Source organism: Manis pentadactyla, chromosome X (assembly GCF_030020395.1).
Source record: "Manis pentadactyla isolate mManPen7 chromosome X, mManPen7.hap1, whole genome shotgun sequence".
In the NCBI taxonomy this organism is placed as follows: Eukaryota; Metazoa; Chordata; class Mammalia; order Pholidota; family Manidae; genus Manis; species Manis pentadactyla.
The window spans coordinates 18251816-18279465 of NC_080038.1; the positions used below are offsets into that span (position 1 = coordinate 18251816).

The following is a 27650-nucleotide window of genomic DNA, read 5'->3' on the forward strand; positions in this document are numbered from 1 at the left end:
CCCAGTATGGCCTTAAGGAAAGTAGGGGAATAAACTTTGTATTTGTCTGCTGTTTTGTTGGACTGAAGTATTTAAAAGAGTAAGGTAGGGAGGCGGAGCCAAGATGGCGGCGTGAGTAGAGCAGCGGAAATCTCCTCCCAAAACCACATGTATCTATGGAAATATAACAAAGACAACTCTTCCTAGAATAGAGACCAGAGGACACAGGACAACATCCAGACCACATCCACACCTGCGAGAACCCAGCGCCTCGCAAAGGGGGTAAGATACAGCCCCGGCCCGGCGGGACCCGAGCGCCCCTCCCCCCGGCTCCCGGCGGGAGGAGAGGAGTCGGAGCGGAGAGGGAGAGGGAGCCCAGGACTGCTGAACACCCAGCCCCAGCCATCCGGACCACAGCGCAGACACAGTGCATGCGTGGGGTCCTGGATACTAGGAAAACAGGGCAGCAAGACCGGTGAGCGGGTACCGCAGGCCGGCGCCAGAGGACAAAACAGAAGCGAGCGGCCTTTGTTTTGTTGTTGTTGTTGTTGTTTTGTTTTGTTTTGGCGAGTGCTTTTTGGAAGTCTTAAAGGGGCAGGGTGGGACACTTAGTCCAGAGGTCGGGAATCCGGGGATCTCTGGGCACTCTAACCCCCTGGGCGGCAGGGAGCAGGGAGGCCCCTTACGGAGATAAATAGCCTCCCGGCCGCTCCCCCTCCAACACGACTCCACCATTTTGGAGCAGCGGCCCGAGCCAGGCCACACCCACAGCAACAGCGGAAATTAACTCCATAGCAGCCCGGCAGGAAGCAGAATCCCTCTCTGCGCGCAGCTACCCAGCACAAGCCACTAGAGGTCGCTGTTCTCTCACGAGAGGAAGGCCACAAACCAACAAGAAGGGAAGTTCTTCCAGCCGTCACTTGTCCCAGCTCTGCAAACTATTCCTATCACCATGAAAAGACAAAATTACAGGCAAACCAAGATCACAGAGGCAACACCAGAGAAGGAGACAGACCTAACCAGTCTTCCTGACAAAGAATTCAAAATAAAAATCATAAACATGCTGACAGAGATGCAGAGAAATATGCAAGAGAAATGGGATGAAGTCCGGAGGGAGATCACAGATGCCAGGAAGGAGGTTACAGAAGTGAAACAAACACTGGAAGGATTTATAAGCAGAATGGATAAGATGCAAGAGGCCACTGATGGAATAGAAACCAGTGAACAGGAACGCATAGAAGCTGACATAGAGAGAGATAAAAGGATCTCCAGGAATGAAACACTATTAAGAGAACTGTGTGACCAATCCAAAAGGAACAATATCCGTATTATAGGGGTACCAGAAGAAGAAGAGAGAGGAAAAGGGATGGAAAGTATCTTGGAAGAAGTAATTGCTGAAAACTTCCCCAAACTGGGGGAGGAAATAATCGAACAGACCACGGAAATACACAGAACCCCCATCAGAAAGGATCCAAGGAGGACAACACCAAGACACATAATAATTAAAACGGCAGAGATCAAGGACAAGGAAAGAGTTTTAAAGGCAGCTAGAGAGAAAAAGGTCACCTATAAAGGAAAACCCATCAGGCTAACATCAGACTTCTCGACAGAAACCCTACAGGCCAGAAGAGAATGGCATGGCATATTTAATGCAATGAAACAGAAGGGCCTTGAACCAAGGATACTGTATCCAGCACGACTATCATTTAAATATGATGGCGGGATTAAACAATTCCCAGACAAGCAAAAGCTGAGGGAATTTGCTTCCCACAAACCACCTCTACAGGGCATCTTACAGGGACTGCTCTAGATGGGAGCACTCCTAAAAAGAGCACAGAACAAAACACCCAACATATGAAGAATGGAGGAGGAGGAATAAGAAGGGAGAGAAGAAAAGAATCTCCAGACAGTGCATATAACAGCTCAATAAGCGAGCTAAGTTAGGCAGTAAGATACTAAAGAGGCTAACCTTGAACCTTTGGTAACCACGAATTTAAAGCCTGCAATGGCAATAAGTACATATCTTTCAATAGTCACCCTAAATGTAAATGGACTGAATGCACCAATCAAAAGACACAGAGTAACAGAATGGATAAAAAAGCAAGACCCATCTATATGCTGCTTACAAGAAACTCACCTCAAACCCAAAGACATGTACAGACTAAAAGTCAAGGGATGGAAAAACATATTTCAGGCAAACAACAGCGAGAAGAAAGCAGGGGTTACAGTACTAATATCAGACAAAATAGACTTCAAAACAAAGAAAGTAACAAGAGATAAAGAAGGACACTACATAATGACAAAGGGCTCAGTCCAACAAGAGGACATAACCATTCTAAATGTATATGCCCCCAACACAGGAGCACCAGCATATGTGAAACAAACACTAACAGAACTAAAGGGGGAAATAGACTGCAATGCATTCATTCTAGGAGACTTCAACACACCACTTCACACCAAAGGATAGATCCACCGGGCAGAAAATAAGTAAGGACACGGAAGCACTGAACAACACAGTAGAACAGATGGACCTAATAGACATCTATAGAACTCTACATCCAAAAGCAACAGGATATACATTCTTCTCAAGTGCACATGGAACATTCTCCAGAATAGACCACATACTAGCCCACAAAAAGAGCCTCAGTCAAATCCAAAATATTGAAATTCTACCAACCAATTTTTCAGACCACAAAGGTATGAAACTAGAAATAAATTCTACAAAGAAAACAAAAAGGCTCACAAACGCATGGAGGCTTAACAACATGCTCCTAAATAATCAATGGATCAACGAACAAATCAAAATAGAGATCAAGGAATATATAGAAACAAATGACAACAACACCACAAAGCCCCAACTTCTGTGGGACGCAGCGAAAGCAGTCTTAAGAGGAAAGTATATAGCGATCCAGGCACACTTGAAGAAGGAAGAACAATCCCAAATGAATAGTCTAACATCACAATTATCGAAACTGGAAAAAGAAGAACAAATGACGCCTAAAGTCAGCAGAAGGAGGGATATAATAAAGATCAGAGAAGAAATAAACAAATTTGAGAAGAATAAAACAATAGAAAAAAAATCAACAAAACCAAGAGCTGGTTCTTTGAGAAAATAAACAAAATAGATAAGCCTCTAGCCAAACTTATTAAGACAAAAAGAGAATCAACACAAATCAACAGAATCAGAAATGAGAACGGAAAAATCACGACAGACTCCACAGAAATACAAAGAATTATTAAAGACTACTATGAAAACCTATATGCCAACAAGCTGGAAAACCTAGAAGAAATGGACAACTTCCTAGAAAAATACAACCTTCCAAGACTGACCAAGGAAGAAACACAAAAGTTAAACAAACCAATTACGAGCAAAGAAACTGAAACGGTAATCAAAAAACAACCCAAGAACAAAACCCCCGGGCCGGACGGATTTACCTCGGAATTTTATCAGACACACAGAGAAGACATAATACCCATTCTCCTTAAAGTTTTCCAAAAAATAGAAGAGGAGGGAATACTCCCAAACTCATTCTATGAAGCCAACATCACCCTAATACCAAAACCAGGCAAAGACCCCACCAAAAACGAAAATTACAGACCAGTATCCCTGATGAATGTAGATGCAAAAATACTCAATAAAATACTAGCAAACCGAATTCAACAGTATATCAAAAGGACCATACACCACGACCAAGTGGGATTCATCCCAGGGATGCAAGGATGGTACCACATTCGAAAATCCATCGATATCAACCACCACATCAACAAAAAGAAAGCCAAAAACCACGTGACCATCTCCATAGATGCTGAAAAAGCATTTGACAAAATTCAACATCCATTCATGATAAAAACTCTCAGCAAAATGGGAATAGAGGGCAAGTACCTCAACATAATAAAGGCCATATGTCATAAACCCACAGCCAACAATATACTGAACAGCGAGAAGCTGAAAGCTTTTCCTCTGAGATCGGGAACTAGACAGGGATGCCCACTCTCCCCACTGCTATTTAACATAGTACTGGAGGTCCTAGCCACGGCAATCAGACAAAACAAAGAAATACAAGGAATCCAGATTGGTAAAGAAGAAGTTAAACTGTCACTATTTGCAGATGATATGGTATTGTACATAAAAAACCCTAAAGACTCCACTCCAAAACTACTAGAACTGATATCGGAATACAGCAAAGTTGCAGGATACAAAATTAACACACAGAAATCTGTAGCTTTCCTATACACCAACAATGAACCAATAGAAAGAGAAATCATGAAATCAATTCCATTCACAATTGCATCAAAAAGAATAAAATACCTAGGAATAAACCTAACCAAAGAAGTGAAAGACCTATACCCTGAAAACTACAAGTCACTCTTAAGAGAAATTAAAGGGGACACTAACAAATGGAAACTCATCCCATGCTCATGGCTAGGAAGAATTAATATCGTCAAAATGGCCGTCCTGCCCAAAGCAAGATACAGATTTGATGCAATCCCTATCAAATTACCAGCAACATTCTTCAATGAACTGGAACAAATAGTTCAAACATTCATATGGAAACACCAAAGACCCCGAATAGCCAAAGCAATCCTGAGAAAGAAGAATAAAGTAGGGGGGATCTCACTCCCCAACTTCAAGTTCTACCACAAAGCCATAGTAATCAAGACAATTTGGTACTGGCACAAGAACAGAGCCACAGACCAGTGGAACAGATTAGAGACTACAGACATTAACCAAAACATATATGGTCAATTAATATTTGATCAAGGAGCCATGGACATACAATGGCGAAATGACAGTCTCTTCAACAGATGGTGCTGGCAAAACTGGACAGCTACATGTAGGAGAATGAAACTGGACCATTGTCTAACCCCATACACAAAAGTAAATTCAAAATGGATCAAAGACCTGAATGTAAGTCATGACACCACAAAACTCTTAGAAAAAAACATAGGCAAAAACCGTTTAGACATAAACATGAGTGACCTCTTCTTGAACATATCTCCCCGGGCAAGGAAAACAACAGCAAAAATGAACAAGTGGGACTATTTTAAGCTGAAAAGCTTCTGTACAGCAAAAGACACCATCAACAGAACAAAAAGGAACCCTACAGTATGGGAGAATGTATTTGTAAATGACAGATCCGATAAAGGCTTAACGTCCAAAATATATAAAGAGCCCACACGCCTCAACAACCAAAAAACAAATAATCCAATTAAAAAATGGGCAGAGGAACTGAACAGACAGTTCTCCAAAACAGAAATACAGATGGCCAACAGACACATGAAAAGATGCTCCACATCGCTAATTATCAGAGAAATGCAAATTAAAACTACAATGAGGTATCACCTCACACCAGTAAGGATGGCTGCCATCCAAAAGACAAACAACAACAAATGTTGGCGAGGCTGTGCAGAAAGGGGAACCCTCCTACACTGCTGGTGGAAATGTAAATTAGTTCAACCATTGTGGAAAGCAGTATGGAGGTTCATCAAAATGCTCAAAACAGACTTACCATTTGACCCAGGAATTCCACTCCTAGGAATTTACCCTAAGAATGCAGCAGTGCAGTTTGAGAAAGACAGATGCACCCCTATGTTTATGGCAGCACTATTTACAATAGCCAAGAATTGGAAGCAACCTAAATGTCCATCGGTAGATGAATGGATAAAGAAGATGTGGTACATTTACACAATGGAATACCACTCAGCCATAAGAAGAGGGCAAATCCTACCATTTGCCGCAACATGGATGGAGCTGGAGGGTATTATGCTCAGTGAAATAAGCCAAGCGGAGAAAGAGAAATACCAAATGATTTCACTCATCTGTGGAGTATACGAACAAAGGAAAAACTGAAGAAACAAAATAGCAGTACACTCATAGACACCGAGAAGGGACTCGTCATTACCAAGGGAAAGGGGTTGGGGTGGGTGGTGTGGAGGGAGGGTGAAGGGGATGAAGGGGCACAATAATTCAACATCACAATGTAAGTTGCTCATGCGGATGGTAGTGCAGCACAGAGAATATAGTCAATGATTCTGTAACATCTTACTACATTGATAGGTAATAACTGCTCTAGTGGGGGTGAGGATTTAATAATATGGGTAACTGTTGAACCACTGTGTTGTATATTTGAAACCAATATAAGATTGTATAACAATTATACCTGGATATTAGATGACTTTGAAACTGGGTATTAGATACATAGGTATTCATTTATGCTGTCTCTTTTTGTAAGTGTTGGAAAATTTCCATAATAAAATTGTAATGCAGCTCCTCTGCAAATAAAGACAAAAGGTGACAGAATGGATAAACAAGACCCATCTATATGCTGCCTACAAGAGACTCACTTCAGACCCAAAGACATACATAGACTGAAAACAAAGGGATGGGAAAAGGTATTTTATTATGCACATAAAAGGTAGAAAAAAGCAGGAGTAGCACTACTATATCAGACAAAATAGACTTCAAAACAAAGAAAGTAACAAAGGACAAACAAGGACATTACATAATGATAAATGGATCAATCCAACAAAAGGATATAACAATTATAAATATCTATGCACCCAACATAGGAGCAACTAAATATATAAAATTAATACTAACAGACCTAAAGGGGGAAATAGACAGCAACGCAATCATATTAGGGGATTTTAAAACCCCACTTTTATTAATGGATAAATCAGACAGAAAATAAATAAGGAAACACAGGCACGGAATGACACGTTAGACCAGATGGACTTAACATATATACAGAACAGGACCCCCCCCTGCAGGGGGCAGGTGTTGTGAGCCGTGCCCAACCAGCCAGCGCAGTGAGTCATCTCTGACCAGCTGCAACCGCACTCAAGTCCGTTCCTCCATTCCCAGAAAAGTCCTGTGTTGTGAGAGCGTGCCTGGAATCCACCTGACAGAGCTTCCTTAGGCTTTGATGTAGAATCTCGCCCCCAGAGAGACTGGAGGGGATAAGGATGGTATGAGAAGAGGTGGCAAGGAGAGAGAGTAGAAGTAGAAGCAGAGAAAAGTTAGAGATAGATGAGAGCTAGCTCGCTTGCTTATGCTGTAATGCTGAATAAAGAAAGAGCTTGAGTGAACTATCAGTCCCAGCCTGCCTTTTGTCCCAACCCGCGCGCTGCTGGACGGCGCAGGCGGGGGCGCTGCCACCCATTGTCTGCGCTGCTGTGGCGAGTCCCCACCAGCTCGGCGCCACCTCCGGGAGCCCACCGCCCACCTCAGTGTGCCAGCGCCCCTCGGCCTCGCCACCTCGCTCTCGGGGCTCCTCAGCTCGCCAGCACCTTCGGGCCTCCTCTCACCCGCTCTGATCCTTGATCCCTTCGCCTTCCGCCCCCGGGCGGCGGGCACTACCAGACCTAACCAACAGCAGCCCCAAGGTGCAGCCCCAAGGGCAGTCTCTGCTCCTCCAGGCCCAACGGCCAGCACTGCTCGCAGCCGTCATCATGTCTGCTGCAAATTCTGAAACTCCAAACTCAACTGTCTCCAAAGAGGCCAGCACCCAGTTCTCATCATCTACAACCAGCCAAGGCTATGTTTTACCAGAAGGCAAAATCATGCCAAACACCATTTTTGTTGGTGGAATTGACGTTAGGATGGATGAAACCAAAATAAGAAGTTTCTTTGCTAGATACGGTTCAATTAAAGAAGTGAAGATAATCACGGATTGAACTGGTGTGTCCAAACGCTATGGATTTGTTTCGTTTTATAATGACGTGGATGTCCAGAAGATAGAAGAATCACAGATAAATTTCCATGGTAAAAAGCTGAAACTGGGCCTTGCAAACAGGAAACAAAATTTCTGTGCTTATCATGTGCAGCCACGTCCTTTGGTTTTTAATCCCCCACCACCACCACCACAGTTTCAGAGTGTCTGGAGCAGTCACAACCCTGAAGCTTACATGCAGCCTCCAACCATGATGCATCCTATAACTCAATATGTGCAGGCATACCCTTATCCAAGTTCACCAGTTCAGGTCATCACTGGATATCAGCTGCCTGTATATAATTATCAGATGCCACCACAGTGGTCTGGGGAACACAAGAGTTAGGTTATACCTCCTCCGACTTATACAGCTGTTAACTACCACTGTAATGAAGTTGTTCCAGGAGCTGAAATGCTGACAAGTGAATGCTCTGTTCATGAAGCTACTGCATCCTCTGGAAATGGCCCACAAAAGAAACCTGTGGACCAAAGCATACAGACGGTGGCATCTTGTCTATTTAATCCAGAGAACAGACTGAGAAACTCACCTGTTACTCAAGATGACTACTTCAAGGATAAAAGAGTGCATCACTTTAGAAGAAGTTGGACAGTGCTTAAATCTGTTTGATCCTCTCTGCTAACTTTCTAGTCTCATTGGAAGTTGTTGGTTTTGAATATTAAGAGACTGAAAGTTGTTCACTATTATATACATTTAATGCTGAATTTGTATAAATTGCACTCAGCCTTTCTACATAAGTTATATTAGATGGTCTAGTTTTACTTTACACTGAAACTGTTTTTCATTAGATGTTTATTTAGAAACGTTCTGTGTTGAATATATAGTTGAAAGTAAAAAATAGTAAAGACCGAAAGGAGTAACTTAAGATATATTTGTAAGGACTTTTTTAAACAGAAATTAACATGTCAAGAGTTTGAAAGAAAATGCTGATATTCAAAAAATTGTTTTAGAAAACCTACTATTTTGAAAGGTCAGAATTTTGATAGTTTGAATACAGGCATTTCACTTCCCCAACAAGCAACAGTGAACATTACAATATTTACACTGCTTAACAATTGTGCTTAACATTTATTATTTGTCTAGAAATTTACCACAAAAGCAAGAGTTTTTAAAACTACATTTTTAATCAGTGGTACTCAACATATAGTTAACTTTATTGATGTCATCCTTATCTAAACCCAGTAAAACAGATTCTAAACAAAACAGTCCAATCAGTGGCTCTTATGCTTATTCAAAATATTTATCTTTTATCTGGAATCCACACATAGATATGCTGTTTGATTGGGATGGCAATTAGGATAACTAAAATTCTGGGCCTAATTTTTTTTTTTAAATCCAAGACAAACTAAATTTTACTAGGAACATAAGCTTCTCAGTGAGTTACCGTTCTCCTTTTCTTTCTTGTTTCCTTGAAATGCTAAACTTGATGGCTGTATCTTAAATTGTACTAAATATTAGTATTAAAGAATGCTGAAAAATTTTTTATGTCACTTGACGGTTAATCAGAGTACCTGAAAGGAATTTTTTAATAAAAACATGAAAATATTAGTTACTTGTTAAAGAGAAAATAGATTTGTATTTTATTAGCCTATTATATTCCCTTTATTAAAGTAAAATATATCCAGGAGAGTCAACGTAATTTTGGCATTTCTTAACCACAAAAGTTGTTTAGTAAGCATATCCCAAGAATGTACTAGAGTCAGAGTTAACAATCCATTTCTAGATTAGCTAGTCTCCCTGTTGTTAGACATTGTATCTTGACAAGCAGCTAGAGCACCAGAGCCACGTTTGCTGTACCCACTGTCTTGCTTTTCCAGTCAGTACCCTGTTCTAGCAGAGGTGCCTAGAACAGGTGATGTGAAGAGGAGAAGTAGCAGTCTGAGCAGTCTGAGAACTCAGCCCTGGAAAGGTGGCAGTAGGGTGGGTAATCCTTTCGAAGGGAATCCCTTGTATGACATCACATGACTTGCCGCAGACATGAGTTTAAAGTGGCTTCCTAGCCTTCTTTACATTGGCCCCTTTGCTACCACATGGAGACACCATTTACCTTACTTACCCTATTGCAGTTACCATAGGCCTTCTCATCAGGGCCTCTTGTTGTCTCAGTCTAAACAGTTTTCATTCTGAATCTGAAGAGGCTTTTAACTTAAGGATCCCCAAGAGGGCTTACTTATGCCTCAGAATTTGAAAGTGCCCTGAAATTTGTCCTTTTAAGAATTCTCTGTTCTTTTGGTGTGTGTATATCATTCTGTCATTAAATCTCCAGATCACTACAGATAATACCAAGGTCTAAAGAGCCAATTCAAATTATCCCAGTATGGCCTTAAGGAAAGTAGGGGAATAAACTTTGTATTTGTCTGCTGTTTTGTTGGACTGAAGTATTTAAAAGAGTAAGGTAGGGAGGCGGAGCCAAGATGGCGGCGTGAGTAGAGCAGCGGAAATCTCCTCCCAAAACCACATGTATCTATGGAAATATAACAAAGACAACTCTTCCTAGAATAGAGACCAGAGGACACAGGACAACATCCAGACCACATCCACACCTGCGAGAACCCAGCGCCTCGCAAAGGGGGTAAGATACAGCCCCGGCCCGGCGGGACCCGAGCGCCCCTCCCCCCGGCTCCCGGCGGGAGGAGAGGAGTCGGAGCGGAGAGGGAGAGGGAGCCCAGGACTGCTGAACACCCAGCCCCAGCCATCCGGACCACAGCGCAGACACAGTGCATGCGTGGGGTCCTGGATACTAGGAAAACAGGGCAGCAAGACCGGTGAGCGGGTACCGCAGGCCGGCGCCAGAGGACAAAACAAAAGCGAGCGGCCTTTGTTTTGTTGTTGTTGTTGTTGTTTTGTTTTGTTTTGGCGAGTGCTTTTTGGAAGTCTTAAAGGGGCAGGGTGGGACACTTAGTCCAGAGGTCGGGAATCCGGGGATCTCTGGGCACTCTAACCCCCTGGGCGGCAGGGAGCAGGGAGGCCCCTTACGGAGATAAATAGCCTCCCGGCCGCTCCCCCTCCAACACGACTCCACCATTTTGGAGCAGCGGCCCGAGCCAGGCCACACCCACAGCAACAGCGGAAATTAACTCCATAGCAGCCCGGCAGGAAGCAGAATCCCTCTCTGCGCGCAGCTACCCAGCACAAGCCACTAGAGGCCGCTGTTCTCCCAGGAGAGGAGGGCCACAAACCAACAAGAAGGGAAGTTCTTCCAGCCGTCACTTGTCCCAGCTCTGCAAACTATTCCTATCACCATGAAAAGACAAAATTACAGGCAAACCAAGATCACAGAGGCAACACCAGAGAAGGAGACAGACCTAACCAGTCTTCCTGACAAAGAATTCAAAATAAAAATCATAAACATGCTGACAGAGATGCAGAGAAATATGCAAGAGAAATGGGATGAAGTCCGGAGGGAGATCACAGATGCCAGGAAGGAGGTTACAGAAGTGAAACAAACACTGGAAGGATTTATAAGCAGAATGGATAAGATGCAAGAGGCCACTGATGGAATAGAAACCAGTGAACAGGAACGCATAGAAGCTGACATAGAGAGAGATAAAAGGATCTCCAGGAATGAAACACTATTAAGAGAACTGTGTGACCAATCCAAAAGGAACAATATCCGTATTATAGGGGTACCAGAAGAAGAAGAGAGAGGAAAAGGGATGGAAAGTATCTTGGAAGAAGTAATTGCTGAAAACTTCCCCAAACTGGGGGAGGAAATAATCGAACAGACCACGGAAATACACAGAACCCCCATCAGAAAGGATCCAAGGAGGACAACACCAAGACACATAATAATTAAAACGGCAGAGATCAAGGACAAGGAAAGAGTTTTAAAGGCAGCTAGAGAGAAAAAGGTCACCTATAAAGGAAAACCCATCAGGCTAACATCAGACTTCTCGACAGAAACCCTACAGGCCAGAAGAGAATGGCATGGCATATTTAATGCAATGAAACAGAAGGGCCTTGAACCAAGGATACTGTATCCAGCACGACTATCATTTAAATATGATGGCGGGATTAAACAATTCCCAGACAAGCAAAAGCTGAGGGAATTTGCTTCCCACAAACCACCTCTACAGGGCATCTTACAGGGACTGCTCTAGATGGGAGCACTCCTAAAAAGAGCACAGAACAAAACACCCAACATATGAAGAATGGAGGAGGAGGAATAAGAAGGGAGAGAAGAAAAGAATCTCCAGACAGTGCATATAACAGCTCAATAAGCGAGCTAAGTTAGGCAGTAAGATACTAAAGAGGCTAACCTTGAACCTTTGGTAACCACGAATTTAAAGCCTGCAATGGCAATAAGTACATATCTTTCAATAGTCACCCTAAATGTAAATGGACTGAATGCACCAATCAAAAGACACAGAGTAACAGAATGGATAAAAAAGCAAGACCCATCTATATGCTGCTTACAAGAAACTCACCTCAAACCCAAAGACATGTACAGACTAAAAGTCAAGGGATGGAAAAACATATTTCAGGCAAACAACAGCGAGAAGAAAGCAGGGGTTACAGTACTAATATCAGACAAAATAGACTTCAAAACAAAGAAAGTAACAAGAGATAAAGAAGGACACTACATAATGACAAAGGGCTCAGTCCAACAAGAGGACATAACCATTCTAAATGTATATGCCCCCAACACAGGAGCACCAGCATATGTGAAACAAACACTAACAGAACTAAAGGGGGAAATAGACTGCAATGCATTCATTCTAGGAGACTTCAACACACCACTTCACACCAAAGGATAGATCCACCGGGCAGAAAATAAGTAAGGACACGGAAGCACTGAACAACACAGTAGAACAGATGGACCTAATAGACATCTATAGAACTCTACATCCAAAAGCAACAGGATATACATTCTTCTCAAGTGCACATGGAACATTCTCCAGAATAGACCACATACTAGCCCACAAAAAGAGCCTCAGTCAAATCCAAAATATTGAAATTCTACCAACCAATTTTTCAGACCACAAAGGTATGAAACTAGAAATAAATTCTACAAAGAAAACAAAAAGGCTCACAAACGCATGGAGGCTTAACAACATGCTCCTAAATAATCAATGGATCAACGAACAAATCAAAATAGAGATCAAGGAATATATAGAAACAAATGACAACAACACCACAAAGCCCCAACTTCTGTGGGACGCAGCGAAAGCAGTCTTAAGAGGAAAGTATATAGCGATCCAGGCACACTTGAAGAAGGAAGAACAATCCCAAATGAATAGTCTAACATCACAATTATCGAAACTGGAAAAAGAAGAACAAATGACGCCTAAAGTCAGCAGAAGGAGGGATATAATAAAGATCAGAGAAGAAATAAACAAATTTGAGAAGAATAAAACAATAGAAAAAAAATCAACAAAACCAAGAGCTGGTTCTTTGAGAAAATAAACAAAATAGATAAGCCTCTAGCCAAACTTATTAAGACAAAAAGAGAATCAACACAAATCAACAGAATCAGAAATGAGAACGGAAAAATCACGACAGACTCCACAGAAATACAAAGAATTATTAAAGACTACTATGAAAACCTATATGCCAACAAGCTGGAAAACCTAGAAGAAATGGACAACTTCCTAGAAAAATACAACCTTCCAAGACTGACCAAGGAAGAAACACAAAAGTTAAACAAACCAATTACGAGCAAAGAAACTGAAACGGTAATCAAAAAACAACCCAAGAACAAAACCCCCGGGCCGGACGGATTTACCTCGGAATTTTATCAGACACACAGAGAAGACATAATACCCATTCTCCTTAAAGTTTTCCAAAAAATAGAAGAGGAGGGAATACTCCCAAACTCATTCTATGAAGCCAACATCACCCTAATACCAAAACCAGGCAAAGACCCCACCAAAAACGAAAATTACAGACCAGTATCCCTGATGAATGTAGATGCAAAAATACTCAATAAAATACTAGCAAACCGAATTCAACAGTATATCAAAAGGACCATACACCACGACCAAGTGGGATTCATCCCAGGGATGCAAGGATGGTACCACATTCGAAAATCCATCGATATCAACCACCACATCAACAAAAAGAAAGCCAAAAACCACGTGACCATCTCCATAGATGCTGAAAAGGCATTTGACAAAATTCAACATCCATTCATGATAAAAACTCTCAGCAAAATGGGAATAGAGGGCAAGTACCTCAACATAATAAAGGCCATATGTCATAAACCCACAGCCAACAATATACTGAACAGCGAGAAGCTGAAAGCTTTTCCTCTGAGATCGGGAACTAGACAGGGATGCCCACTCTCCCCACTGCTATTTAACATAGTACTGGAGGTCCTAGCCACGGCAATCAGACAAAACAAAGAAATACAAGGAATCCAGATTGGTAAAGAAGAAGTTAAACTGTCACTATTTGCAGATGATATGATATTGTACATAAAAAACCCTAAAGACTCCACTCCAAAACTACTAGAACTGATATCGGAATACAGCAAAGTTGCAGGATACAAAATTAACACACAGAAATCTGTAGCTTTCCTATACACCAACAATGAACCAATAGAAAGAGAAATCATGAAATCAATTCCATTCACAATTGCATCAAAAAGAATAAAATACCTAGGAATAAACCTAACCAAAGAAGTGAAAGACCTATACCCTGAAAACTACAAGTCACTCTTAAGAGAAATTAAAGGGGACACTAACAAATGGAAACTCATCCCATGCTCATGGCTAGGAAGAATTAATATCGTCAAAATGGCCGTCCTGCCCAAAGCAAGATACAGATTTGATGCAATCCCTATCAAATTACCAGCAACATTCTTCAATGAACTGGAACAAATAGTTCAAACATTCATATGGAAACACCAAAGACCCCGAATAGCCAAAGCAATCCTGAGAAAGAAGAATAAAGTAGGGGGGATCTCACTCCCCAACTTCAAGTTCTACCACAAAGCCATAGTAATCAAGACAATTTGGTACTGGCACAAGAACAGAGCCACAGACCAGTGGAACAGATTAGAGACTACAGACATTAACCAAAACATATATGGTCAATTAATATTTGATCAAGGAGCCATGGACATACAATGGCGAAATGACAGTCTCTTCAACAGATGGTGCTGGCAAAACTGGACAGCTACATGTAGGAGAATGAAACTGGACCATTGTCTAACCCCATACACAAAAGTAAATTCAAAATGGATCAAAGACCTGAATGTAAGTCATGACACCACAAAACTCTTAGAAAAAAACATAGGCAAAAACCGTTTAGACATAAACATGAGTGACCTCTTCTTGAACATATCTCCCCGGGCAAGGAAAACAACAGCAAAAATGAACAAGTGGGACTATTTTAAGCTGAAAAGCTTCTGTACAGCAAAAGACACCATCAACAGAACAAAAAGGAACCCTACAGTATGGGAGAATGTATTTGTAAATGACAGATCCGATAAAGGCTTAACGTCCAAAATATATAAAGAGCCCACACGCCTCAACAACCAAAAAACAAATAATCCAATTAAAAAATGGGCAGAGGAACTGAACAGACAGTTCTCCAAAACAGAAATACAGATGGCCAACAGACACATGAAAAGATGCTCCACATCGCTAATTATCAGAGAAATGCAAATTAAAACTACAATGAGGTATCACCTCACACCAGTAAGGATGGCTGCCATCCAAAAGACAAACAACAACAAATGTTGGCGAGGCTGTGCAGAAAGGGGAACCCTCCTACACTGCTGGTGGAAATGTAAATTAGTTCAACCATTGTGGAAAGCAGTATGGAGGTTCATCAAAATGCTCAAAACAGACTTACCATTTGACCCAGGAATTCCACTCCTAGGAATTTACCCTAAGAATGCAGCAGTGCAGTTTGAGAAAGACAGATGCACCCCTATGTTTATGGCAGCACTATTTACAATAGCCAAGAATTGGAAGCAACCTAAATGTCCATCGGTAGATGAATGGATAAAGAAGATGTGGTACATTTACACAATGGAATACCACTCAGCCATAAGAAGAGGGCAAATCCTACCATTTGCCGCAACATGGATGGAGCTGGAGGGTATTATGCTCAGTGAAATAAGCCAAGCGGAGAAAGAGAAATACCAAATGATTTCACTCATCTGTGGAGTATACGAACAAAGGAAAAACTGAAGAAACAAAATAGCAGTACACTCATAGACACCGAGAAGGGACTCGTCATTACCAAGGGAAAGGGGTTGGGGTGGGTGGTGTGGAGGGAGGGTGAAGGGGATGAAGGGGCACAATAATTCAACATCACAATGTAAGTTGCTCATGCGGATGGTAGTGCAGCACAGAGAATATAGTCAATGATTCTGTAACATCTTACTACATTGATAGGTAATAACTGCTCTAGTGGGGGTGAGGATTTAATAATATGGGTAACTGTTGAACCACTGTGTTGTATATTTGAAACCAATATAAGATTGTATAACAATTATACCTGGATATTAGATGACTTTGAAACTGGGTATTAGATACATAGGTATTCATTTATGCTGTCTCTTTTTGTAAGTGTTGGAAAATTTCCATAATAAAATTGTAATGCAGCTCCTCTGCAAATAAAGACAAAAGGTGACAGAATGGATAAACAAGACCCATCTATATGCTGCCTACAAGAGACTCACTTCAGACCCAAAGACATACATAGACTGAAAACAAAGGGATGGGAAAAGGTATTTTATTATGCACATAAAAGGTAGAAAAAAGCAGGAGTAGCACTACTATATCAGACAAAATAGACTTCAAAACAAAGAAAGTAACAAAGGACAAACAAGGACATTACATAATGATAAATGGATCAATCCAACAAAAGGATATAACAATTATAAATATCTATGCACCCAACATAGGAGCAACTAAATATATAAAATTAATACTAACAGACCTAAAGGGGGAAATAGACAGCAACGCAATCATATTAGGGGATTTTAAAACCCCACTTTTATTAATGGATAAATCAGACAGAAAATAAATAAGGAAACACAGGCACGGAATGACACGTTAGACCAGATGGACTTAACATATATACAGAACAGGACCCCCCCCTGCAGGGGGCAGGTGTTGTGAGCCGTGCCCAACCAGCCAGCGCAGTGAGTCATCTCTGACCAGCTGCAACCGCACTCAAGTCCGTTCCTCCATTCCCAGAAAAGTCCTGTGTTGTGAGAGCGTGCCTGGAATCCACCTGACAGAGCTTCCTTAGGCTTTGATGTAGAATCTCGCCCCCAGAGAGACTGGAGGGGATAAGGATGGTATGAGAAGAGGTGGCAAGGAGAGAGAGTAGAAGTAGAAGCAGAGAAAAGTTAGAGATAGATGAGAGCTAGCTCGCTTGCTTATGCTGTAATGCTGAATAAAGAAAGAGCTTGAGTGAACTATCAGTCCCAGCCTGCCTTTTGTCCCAACCCGCGCGCTGCTGGACGGCGCAGGCGGGGGCGCTGCCACCCATTGTCTGCGCTGCTGTGGCGAGTCCCCACCAGCTCGGCGCCACCTCCGGGAGCCCACCGCCCACCTCAGTGTGCCAGCGCCCCTCGGCCTCGCCACCTCGCTCTCGGGGCTCCTCAGCTCGCCAGCACCTTCGGGCCTCCTCTCACCCGCTCTGATCCTTGATCCCTTCGCCTTCCGCCCCCGGGCGGCGGGCACTACCAGACCTAACCAACAGCAGCCCCAAGGTGCAGCCCCAAGGGCAGTCTCTGCTCCTCCAGGCCCAACGGCCAGCACTGCTCGCAGCCGTCATCATGTCTGCTGCAAATTCTGAAACTCCAAACTCAACTGTCTCCAAAGAGGCCAGCACCCAGTTCTCATCATCTACAACCAGCCAAGGCTATGTTTTACCAGAAGGCAAAATCATGCCAAACACCATTTTTGTTGGTGGAATTGACGTTAGGATGGATGAAACCAAAATAAGAAGTTTCTTTGCTAGATACGGTTCAATTAAAGAAGTGAAGATAATCACGGATTGAACTGGTGTGTCCAAACGCTATGGATTTGTTTCGTTTTATAATGACGTGGATGTCCAGAAGATAGAAGAATCACAGATAAATTTCCATGGTAAAAAGCTGAAACTGGGCCTTGCAAACAGGAAACAAAATTTCTGTGCTTATCATGTGCAGCCACGTCCTTTGGTTTTTAATCCCCCACCACCACCACCACAGTTTCAGAGTGTCTGGAGCAGTCACAACCCTGAAGCTTACATGCAGCCTCCAACCATGATGCATCCTATAACTCAATATGTGCAGGCATACCCTTATCCAAGTTCACCAGTTCAGGTCATCACTGGATATCAGCTGCCTGTATATAATTATCAGATGCCACCACAGTGGTCTGGGGAACACAAGAGTTAGGTTATACCTCCTCCGACTTATACAGCTGTTAACTACCACTGTAATGAAGTTGTTCCAGGAGCTGAAATGCTGACAAGTGAATGCTCTGTTCATGAAGCTACTGCATCCTCTGGAAATGGCCCACAAAAGAAACCTGTGGACCAAAGCATACAGACGGTGGCATCTTGTCTATTTAATCCAGAGAACAGACTGAGAAACTCACCTGTTACTCAAGATGACTACTTCAAGGATAAAAGAGTGCATCACTTTAGAAGAAGTTGGACAGTGCTTAAATCTGTTTGATCCTCTCTGCTAACTTTCTAGTCTCATTGGAAGTTGTTGGTTTTGAATATTAAGAGACTGAAAGTTGTTCACTATTATATACATTTAATGCTGAATTTGTATAAATTGCACTCAGCCTTTCTACATAAGTTATATTAGATGGTCTAGTTTTACTTTACACTGAAACTGTTTTTCATTAGATGTTTATTTAGAAACGTTCTGTGTTGAATATATAGTTGAAAGTAAAAAATAGTAAAGACCGAAAGGAGTAACTTAAGATATATTTGTAAGGACTTTTTTAAACAGAAATTAACATGTCAAGAGTTTGAAAGAAAATGCTGATATTCAAAAAATTGTTTTAGAAAACCTACTATTTTGAAAGGTCAGAATTTTGATAGTTTGAATACAGGCATTTCACTTCCCCAACAAGCAACAGTGAACATTACAATATTTACACTGCTTAACAATTGTGCTTAACATTTATTATTTGTCTAGAAATTTACCACAAAAGCAAGAGTTTTTAAAACTACATTTTTAATCAGTGGTACTCAACATATAGTTAACTTTATTGATGTCATCCTTATCTAAACCCAGTAAAACAGATTCTAAACAAAACAGTCCAATCAGTGGCTCTTATGCTTATTCAAAATATTTATCTTTTATCTGGAATCCACACATAGATATGCTGTTTGATTGGGATGGCAATTAGGATAACTAAAATTCTGGGCCTAATTTTTTTTTTTAAATCCAAGACAAACTAAATTTTACTAGGAACATAAGCTTCTCAGTGAGTTACCGTTCTCCTTTTCTTTCTTGTTTCCTTGAAATGCTAAACTTGATGGCTGTATCTTAAATTGTACTAAATATTAGTATTAAAGAATGCTGAAAAATTTTTTATGTCACTTGACGGTTAATCAGAGTACCTGAAAGGAATTTTTTAATAAAAACATGAAAATATTAGTTACTTGTTAAAGAGAAAATAGATTTGTATTTTATTAGCCTATTATATTCCCTTTATTAAAGTAAAATATATCCAGGAGAGTCAACGTAATTTTGGCATTTCTTAACCACAAAAGTTGTTTAGTAAGCATATCCCAAGAATGTACTAGAGTCAGAGTTAACAATCCATTTCTAGATTAGCTAGTCTCCCTGTTGTTAGACATTGTATCTTGACAAGCAGCTAGAGCACCAGAGCCACGTTTGCTGTACCCACTGTCTTGCTTTTCCAGTCAGTACCCTGTTCTAGCAGAGGTGCCTAGAACAGGTGATGTGAAGAGGAGAAGTAGCAGTCTGAGCAGTCTGAGAACTCAGCCCTGGAAAGGTGGCAGTAGGGTGGGTAATCCTTTCGAAGGGAATCCCTTGTATGACATCACATGACTTGCCGCAGACATGAGTTTAAAGTGGCTTCCTAGCCTTCTTTACATTGGCCCCTTTGCTACCACATGGAGACACCATTTACCTTACTTACCCTATTGCAGTTACCATAGGCCTTCTCATCAGGGCCTCTTGTTGTCTCAGTCTAAACAGTTTTCATTCTGAATCTGAAGAGGCTTTTAACTTAAGGATCCCCAAGAGGGCTTACTTATGCCTCAGAATTTGAAAGTGCCCTGAAATTTGTCCTTTTAAGAATTCTCTGTTCTTTTGGTGTGTGTATATCATTCTGTCATTAAATCTCCAGATCACTACAGATAATACCAAGGTCTAAAGAGCCAATTCAAATTATCCCAGTATGGCCTTAAGGAAAGTAGGGGAATAAACTTTGTATTTGTCTGCTGTTTTGTTGGACTGAAGTATTTAAAAGAGTAAGGTAGGGAGGCGGAGCCAAGATGGCGGCGTGAGTAGAGCAGCGGAAATCTCCTCCCAAAACCACATGTATCTATGGAAATATAACAAAGACAACTCTTCCTAGAATAGAGACCAGAGGACACAGGACAACATCCAGACCACATCCACACCTGCGAGAACCCAGCGCCTCGCAAAGGGGGTAAGATACAGCCCCGGCCCGGCGGGACCCGAGCGCCCCTCCCCCCGGCTCCCGGCGGGAGGAGAGGAGTCGGAGCGGAGAGGGAGAGGGAGCCCAGGACTGCTGAACACCCAGCCCCAGCCATCCGGACCACAGCGCAGACACAGTGCATGCGTGGGGTCCTGGATACTAGGAAAACAGGGCAGCAAGACCGGTGAGCGGGTACCGCAGGCCGGCGCCAGAGGACAAAACAAAAGCGAGCGGCCTTTGTTTTGTTGTTGTTGTTGTTGTTTTGTTTTGTTTTGGCGAGTGCTTTTTGGAAGTCTTAAAGGGGCAGGGTGGGACACTTAGTCCAGAGGTCGGGAATCCGGGGATCTCTGGGCACTCTAACCCCCTGGGCGGCAGGGAGCAGGGAGGCCCCTTACGGAGATAAATAGCCTCCCGGCCGCTCCCCCTCCAACACGACTCCACCATTTTGGAGCAGCGGCCCGAGCCAGGCCACACCCACAGCAACAGCGGAAATTAACTCCATAGCAGCCCGGCAGGAAGCAGAATCCCTCTCTGCGCGCAGCTACCCAGCACAAGCCACTAGAGGCCGCTGTTCTCCCAGGAGAGGAGGGCCACAAACCAACAAGAAGGGAAGTTCTTCCAGCCGTCACTTGTCCCAGCTCTGCAAACTATTCCTATCACCATGAAAAGACAAAATTACAGGCAAACCAAGATCACAGAGGCAACACCAGAGAAGGAGACAGACCTAACCAGTCTTCCTGACAAAGAATTCAAAATAAAAATCATAAACATGCTGACAGAGATGCAGAGAAATATGCAAGAGAAATGGGATGAAGTCCGGAGGGAGATCACAGATGCCAGGAAGGAGGTTACAGAAGTGAAACAAACACTGGAAGGATTTATAAGCAGAATGGATAAGATGCAAGAGGCCACTGATGGAATAGAAACCAGTGAACAGGAACGCATAGAAGCTGACATAGAGAGAGATAAAAGGATCTCCAGGAATGAAACACTATTAAGAGAACTGTGTGACCAATCCAAAAGGAACAATATCCGTATTATAGGGGTACCAGAAGAAGAAGAGAGAGGAAAAGGGATGGAAAGTATCTTGGAAGAAGTAATTGCTGAAAACTTCCCCAAACTGGGGGAGGAAATAATCGAACAGACCACGGAAATACACAGAACCCCCATCAGAAAGGATCCAAGGAGGACAACACCAAGACACATAATAATTAAAACGGCAGAGATCAAGGACAAGGAAAGAGTTTTAAAGGCAGCTAGAGAGAAAAAGGTCACCTATAAAGGAAAACCCATCAGGCTAACATCAGACTTCTCGACAGAAACCCTACAGGCCAGAAGAGAATGGCATGGCATATTTAATGCAATGAAACAGAAGGGCCTTGAACCAAGGATACTGTATCCAGCACGACTATCATTTAAATATGATGGCGGGATTAAACAATTCCCAGACAAGCAAAAGCTGAGGGAATTTGCTTCCCACAAACCACCTCTACAGGGCATCTTACAGGGACTGCTCTAGATGGGAGCACTCCTAAAAAGAGCACAGAACAAAACACCCAACATATGAAGAATGGAGGAGGAGGAATAAGAAGGGAGAGAAGAAAAGAATCTCCAGACAGTGCATATAACAGCTCAATAAGCGAGCTAAGTTAGGCAGTAAGATACTAAAGAGGCTAACCTTGAACCTTTGGTAACCACGAATTTAAAGCCTGCAATGGCAATAAGTACATATCTTTCAATAGTCACCCTAAATGTAAATGGACTGAATGCACCAATCAAAAGACACAGAGTAACAGAATGGATAAAAAAGCAAGACCCATCTATATGCTGCTTACAAGAAACTCACCTCAAACCCAAAGACATGTACAGACTAAAAGTCAAGGGATGGAAAAACATATTTCAGGCAAACAACAGCGAGAAGAAAGCAGGGGTTACAGTACTAATATCAGACAAAATAGACTTCAAAACAAAGAAAGTAACAAGAGATAAAGAAGGACACTACATAATGACAAAGGGCTCAGTCCAACAAGAGGACATAACCATTCTAAATGTATATGCCCCCAACACAGGAGCACCAGCATATGTGAAACAAACACTAACAGAACTAAAGGGGGAAATAGACTGCAATGCATTCATTCTAGGAGACTTCAACACACCACTTCACACCAAAGGATAGATCCACCGGGCAGAAAATAAGTAAGGACACGGAAGCACTGAACAACACAGTAGAACAGATGGACCTAATAGACATCTATAGAACTCTACATCCAAAAGCAACAGGATATACATTCTTCTCAAGTGCACATGGAACATTCTCCAGAATAGACCACATACTAGCCCACAAAAAGAGCCTCAGTCAAATCCAAAATATTGAAATTCTACCAACCAATTTTTCAGACCACAAAGGTATGAAACTAGAAATAAATTCTACAAAGAAAACAAAAAGGCTCACAAACGCATGGAGGCTTAACAACATGCTCCTAAATAATCAATGGATCAACGAACAAATCAAAATAGAGATCAAGGAATATATAGAAACAAATGACAACAACACCACAAAGCCCCAACTTCTGTGGGACGCAGCGAAAGCAGTCTTAAGAGGAAAGTATATAGCGATCCAGGCACACTTGAAGAAGGAAGAACAATCCCAAATGAATAGTCTAACATCACAATTATCGAAACTGGAAAAAGAAGAACAAATGACGCCTAAAGTCAGCAGAAGGAGGGATATAATAAAGATCAGAGAAGAAATAAACAAATTTGAGAAGAATAAAACAATAGAAAAAAAATCAACAAAACCAAGAGCTGGTTCTTTGAGAAAATAAACAAAATAGATAAGCCTCTAGCCAAACTTATTAAGACAAAAAGAGAATCAACACAAATCAACAGAATCAGAAATGAGAACGGAAAAATCACGACAGACTCCACAGAAATACAAAGAATTATTAAAGACTACTATGAAAACCTATATGCCAACAAGCTGGAAAACCTAGAAGAAATGGACAACTTCCTAGAAAAATACAACCTTCCAAGACTGACCAAGGAAGAAACACAAAAGTTAAACAAACCAATTACGAGCAAAGAAACTGAAACGGTAATCAAAAAACAACCCAAGAACAAAACCCCCGGGCCGGACGGATTTACCTCGGAATTTTATCAGACACACAGAGAAGACATAATACCCATTCTCCTTAAAGTTTTCCAAAAAATAGAAGAGGAGGGAATACTCCCAAACTCATTCTATGAAGCCAACATCACCCTAATACCAAAACCAGGCAAAGACCCCACCAAAAACGAAAATTACAGACCAGTATCCCTGATGAATGTAGATGCAAAAATACTCAATAAAATACTAGCAAACCGAATTCAACAGTATATCAAAAGGACCATACACCACGACCAAGTGGGATTCATCCCAGGGATGCAAGGATGGTACCACATTCGAAAATCCATCGATATCAACCACCACATCAACAAAAAGAAAGCCAAAAACCACGTGACCATCTCCATAGATGCTGAAAAGGCATTTGACAAAATTCAACATCCATTCATGATAAAAACTCTCAGCAAAATGGGAATAGAGGGCAAGTACCTCAACATAATAAAGGCCATATGTCATAAACCCACAGCCAACAATATACTGAACAGCGAGAAGCTGAAAGCTTTTCCTCTGAGATCGGGAACTAGACAGGGATGCCCACTCTCCCCACTGCTATTTAACATAGTACTGGAGGTCCTAGCCACGGCAATCAGACAAAACAAAGAAATACAAGGAATCCAGATTGGTAAAGAAGAAGTTAAACTGTCACTATTTGCAGATGATATGGTATTGTACATAAAAAACCCTAAAGACTCCACTCCAAAACTACTAGAACTGATATCGGAATACAGCAAAGTTGCAGGATACAAAATTAACACACAGAAATCTGTAGCTTTCCTATACACCAACAATGAACCAATAGAAAGAGAAATCATGAAATCAATTCCATTCACAATTGCATCAAAAAGAATAAAATACCTAGGAATAAACCTAACCAAAGAAGTGAAAGACCTATACCCTGAAAACTACAAGTCACTCTTAAGAGAAATTAAAGGGGACACTAACAAATGGAAACTCATCCCATGCTCATGGCTAGGAAGAATTAATATCGTCAAAATGGCCGTCCTGCCCAAAGCAAGATACAGATTTGATGCAATCCCTATCAAATTACCAGCAACATTCTTCAATGAACTGGAACAAATAGTTCAAACATTCATATGGAAACACCAAAGACCCCGAATAGCCAAAGCAATCCTGAGAAAGAAGAATAAAGTAGGGGGGATCTCACTCCCCAACTTCAAGTTCTACCACAAAGCCATAGTAATCAAGACAATTTGGTACTGGCACAAGAACAGAGCCACAGACCAGTGGAACAGATTAGAGACTACAGACATTAACCAAAACATATATGGTCAATTAATATTTGATCAAGGAGCCATGGACATACAATGGCGAAATGACAGTCTCTTCAACAGATGGTGCTGGCAAAACTGGACAGCTACATGTAGGAGAATGAAACTGGACCATTGTCTAACCCCATACACAAAAGTAAATTCAAAATGGATCAAAGACCTGAATGTAAGTCATGACACCACAAAACTCTTAGAAAAAAACATAGGCAAAAACCGTTTAGACATAAACATGAGTGACCTCTTCTTGAACATATCTCCCCGGGCAAGGAAAACAACAGCAAAAATGAACAAGTGGGACTATTTTAAGCTGAAAAGCTTCTGTACAGCAAAAGACACCATCAACAGAACAAAAAGGAACCCTACAGTATGGGAGAATGTATTTGTAAATGACAGATCCGATAAAGGCTTAACGTCCAAAATATATAAAGAGCCCACACGCCTCAACAACCAAAAAACAAATAATCCAATTAAAAAATGGGCAGAGGAACTGAACAGACAGTTCTCCAAAACAGAAATACAGATGGCCAACAGACACATGAAAAGATGCTCCACATCGCTAATTATCAGAGAAATGCAAATTAAAACTACAATGAGGTATCACCTCACACCAGTAAGGATGGCTGCCATCCAAAAGACAAACAACAACAAATGTTGGCGAGGCTGTGCAGAAAGGGGAACCCTCCTACACTGCTGGTGGAAATGTAAATTAGTTCAACCATTGTGGAAAGCAGTATGGAGGTTCATCAAAATGCTCAAAACAGACTTACCATTTGACCCAGGAATTCCACTCCTAGGAATTTACCCTAAGAATGCAGCAGTGCAGTTTGAGAAAGACAGATGCACCCCTATGTTTATGGCAGCACTATTTACAATAGCCAAGAATTGGAAGCAACCTAAATGTCCATCGGTAGATGAATGGATAAAGAAGATGTGGTACATTTACACAATGGAATACCACTCAGCCATAAGAAGAGGGCAAATCCTACCATTTGCCGCAACATGGATGGAGCTGGAGGGTATTATGCTCAGTGAAATAAGCCAAGCGGAGAAAGAGAAATACCAAATGATTTCACTCATCTGTGGAGTATACGAACAAAGGAAAAACTGAAGAAACAAAAATAGCAGTACACTCATAGACACCGAGAAGGGACTCGTCATTACCAAGGGAAAGGGGTTGGGGTGGGTGGTGTGGAGGGAGGGTGAAGGGGATGAAGGGGCACAATAATTCAACATCACAATGTAAGTTGCTCATGCGGATGGTAGTGCAGCACAGAGAATATAGTCAATGATTCTGTAACATCTTACTACATTGATAGGTAATAACTGCTCTAGTGGGGGTGAGGATTTAATAATATGGGTAACTGTTGAACCACTGTGTTGTATATTTGAAACCAATATAAGATTGTATAACAATTATACCTGGATATTAGATGACTTTGAAACTGGGTATTAGATACATAGGTATTCATTTATGCTGTCTCTTTTTGTAAGTGTTGGAAAATTTCCATAATAAAATTGTAATGCAGCTCCTCTGCAAATAAAGACAAAAAGGTGACAGAATGGATAAACAAGACCCATCTATATGCTGCCTACAAGAGACTCACTTCAGACCCAAAGACATACATAGACTGAAAACAAAGGGATGGGAAAAGGTATTTTATTATGCACATAAAAGGTAGAAAAAAGCAGGAGTAGCACTACTATATCAGACAAAATAGACTTCAAAACAAAGAAAGTAACAAAGGACAAACAAGGACATTACATAATGATAAATGGATCAATCCAACAAAAGGATATAACAATTATAAATATCTATGCACCCAACATAGGAGCAACTAAATATATAAAATTAATACTAACAGACCTAAAGGGGGAAATAGACAGCAACGCAATCATATTAGGGGATTTTAAAACCCCACTTTTATTAATGGATAAATCAGACAGAAAATAAATAAGGAAACACAGGCACGGAATGACACGTTAGACCAGATGGACTTAACATATATACAGAACAGGACCCCCCCCTGCAGGGGGCAGGTGTTGTGAGCCGTGCCCAACCAGCCAGCGCAGTGAGTCATCTCTGACCAGCTGCAACCGCACTCAAGTCCGTTCCTCCATTCCCAGAAAAGTCCTGTGTTGTGAGAGCGTGCCTGGAATCCACCTGACAGAGCTTCCTTAGGCTTTGATGTAGAATCTCGCCCCCAGAGAGACTGGAGGGGATAAGGATGGTATGAGAAGAGGTGGCAAGGAGAGAGAGTAGAAGTAGAAGCAGAGAAAAGTTAGAGATAGATGAGAGCTAGCTCGCTTGCTTATGCTGTAATGCTGAATAAAGAAAGAGCTTGAGTGAACTATCAGTCCCAGCCTGCCTTTTGTCCCAACCCGCGCGCTGCTGGACGGCGCAGGCGGGGGCGCTGCCACCCATTGTCTGCGCTGCTGTGGCGAGTCCCCACCAGCTCGGCGCCACCTCCGGGAGCCCACCGCCCACCTCAGTGTGCCAGCGCCCCTCGGCCTCGCCACCTCGCTCTCGGGGCTCCTCAGCTCGCCAGCACCTTCGGGCCTCCTCTCACCCGCTCTGATCCTTGATCCCTTCGCCTTCCGCCCCCGGGCGGCGGGCACTACCAGACCTAACCAACAGCAGCCCCAAGGTGCAGCCCCAAGGGCAGTCTCTGCTCCTCCAGGCCCAACGGCCAGCACTGCTCGCAGCCGTCATCATGTCTGCTGCAAATTCTGAAACTCCAAACTCAACTGTCTCCAAAGAGGCCAGCACCCAGTTCTCATCATCTACAACCAGCCAAGGCTATGTTTTACCAGAAGGCAAAATCATGCCAAACACCATTTTTGTTGGTGGAATTGACGTTAGGATGGATGAAACCAAAATAAGAAGTT

General features: G+C 42.0%; 3 pseudogenes; all 3 read left to right on the forward strand.

Annotated features, from left to right (window-relative positions):
* The first annotated feature begins 6876 nt into the window (after positions 1-6876).
* Positions 6877-9712, forward strand: LOC130681739 (deleted in azoospermia-like; annotated as a pseudogene).
* A 7185-nt stretch (positions 9713-16897) lies between these two features.
* On the forward strand, positions 16898-19733 carry LOC130681738 (deleted in azoospermia-like; annotated as a pseudogene).
* Positions 19734-26920: 7187 nt separating this feature from the next.
* LOC130681735 (deleted in azoospermia-like) overlaps positions 26921-27650 on the forward strand; it is a 3078-nt pseudogene continuing 2348 nt past the window's right edge.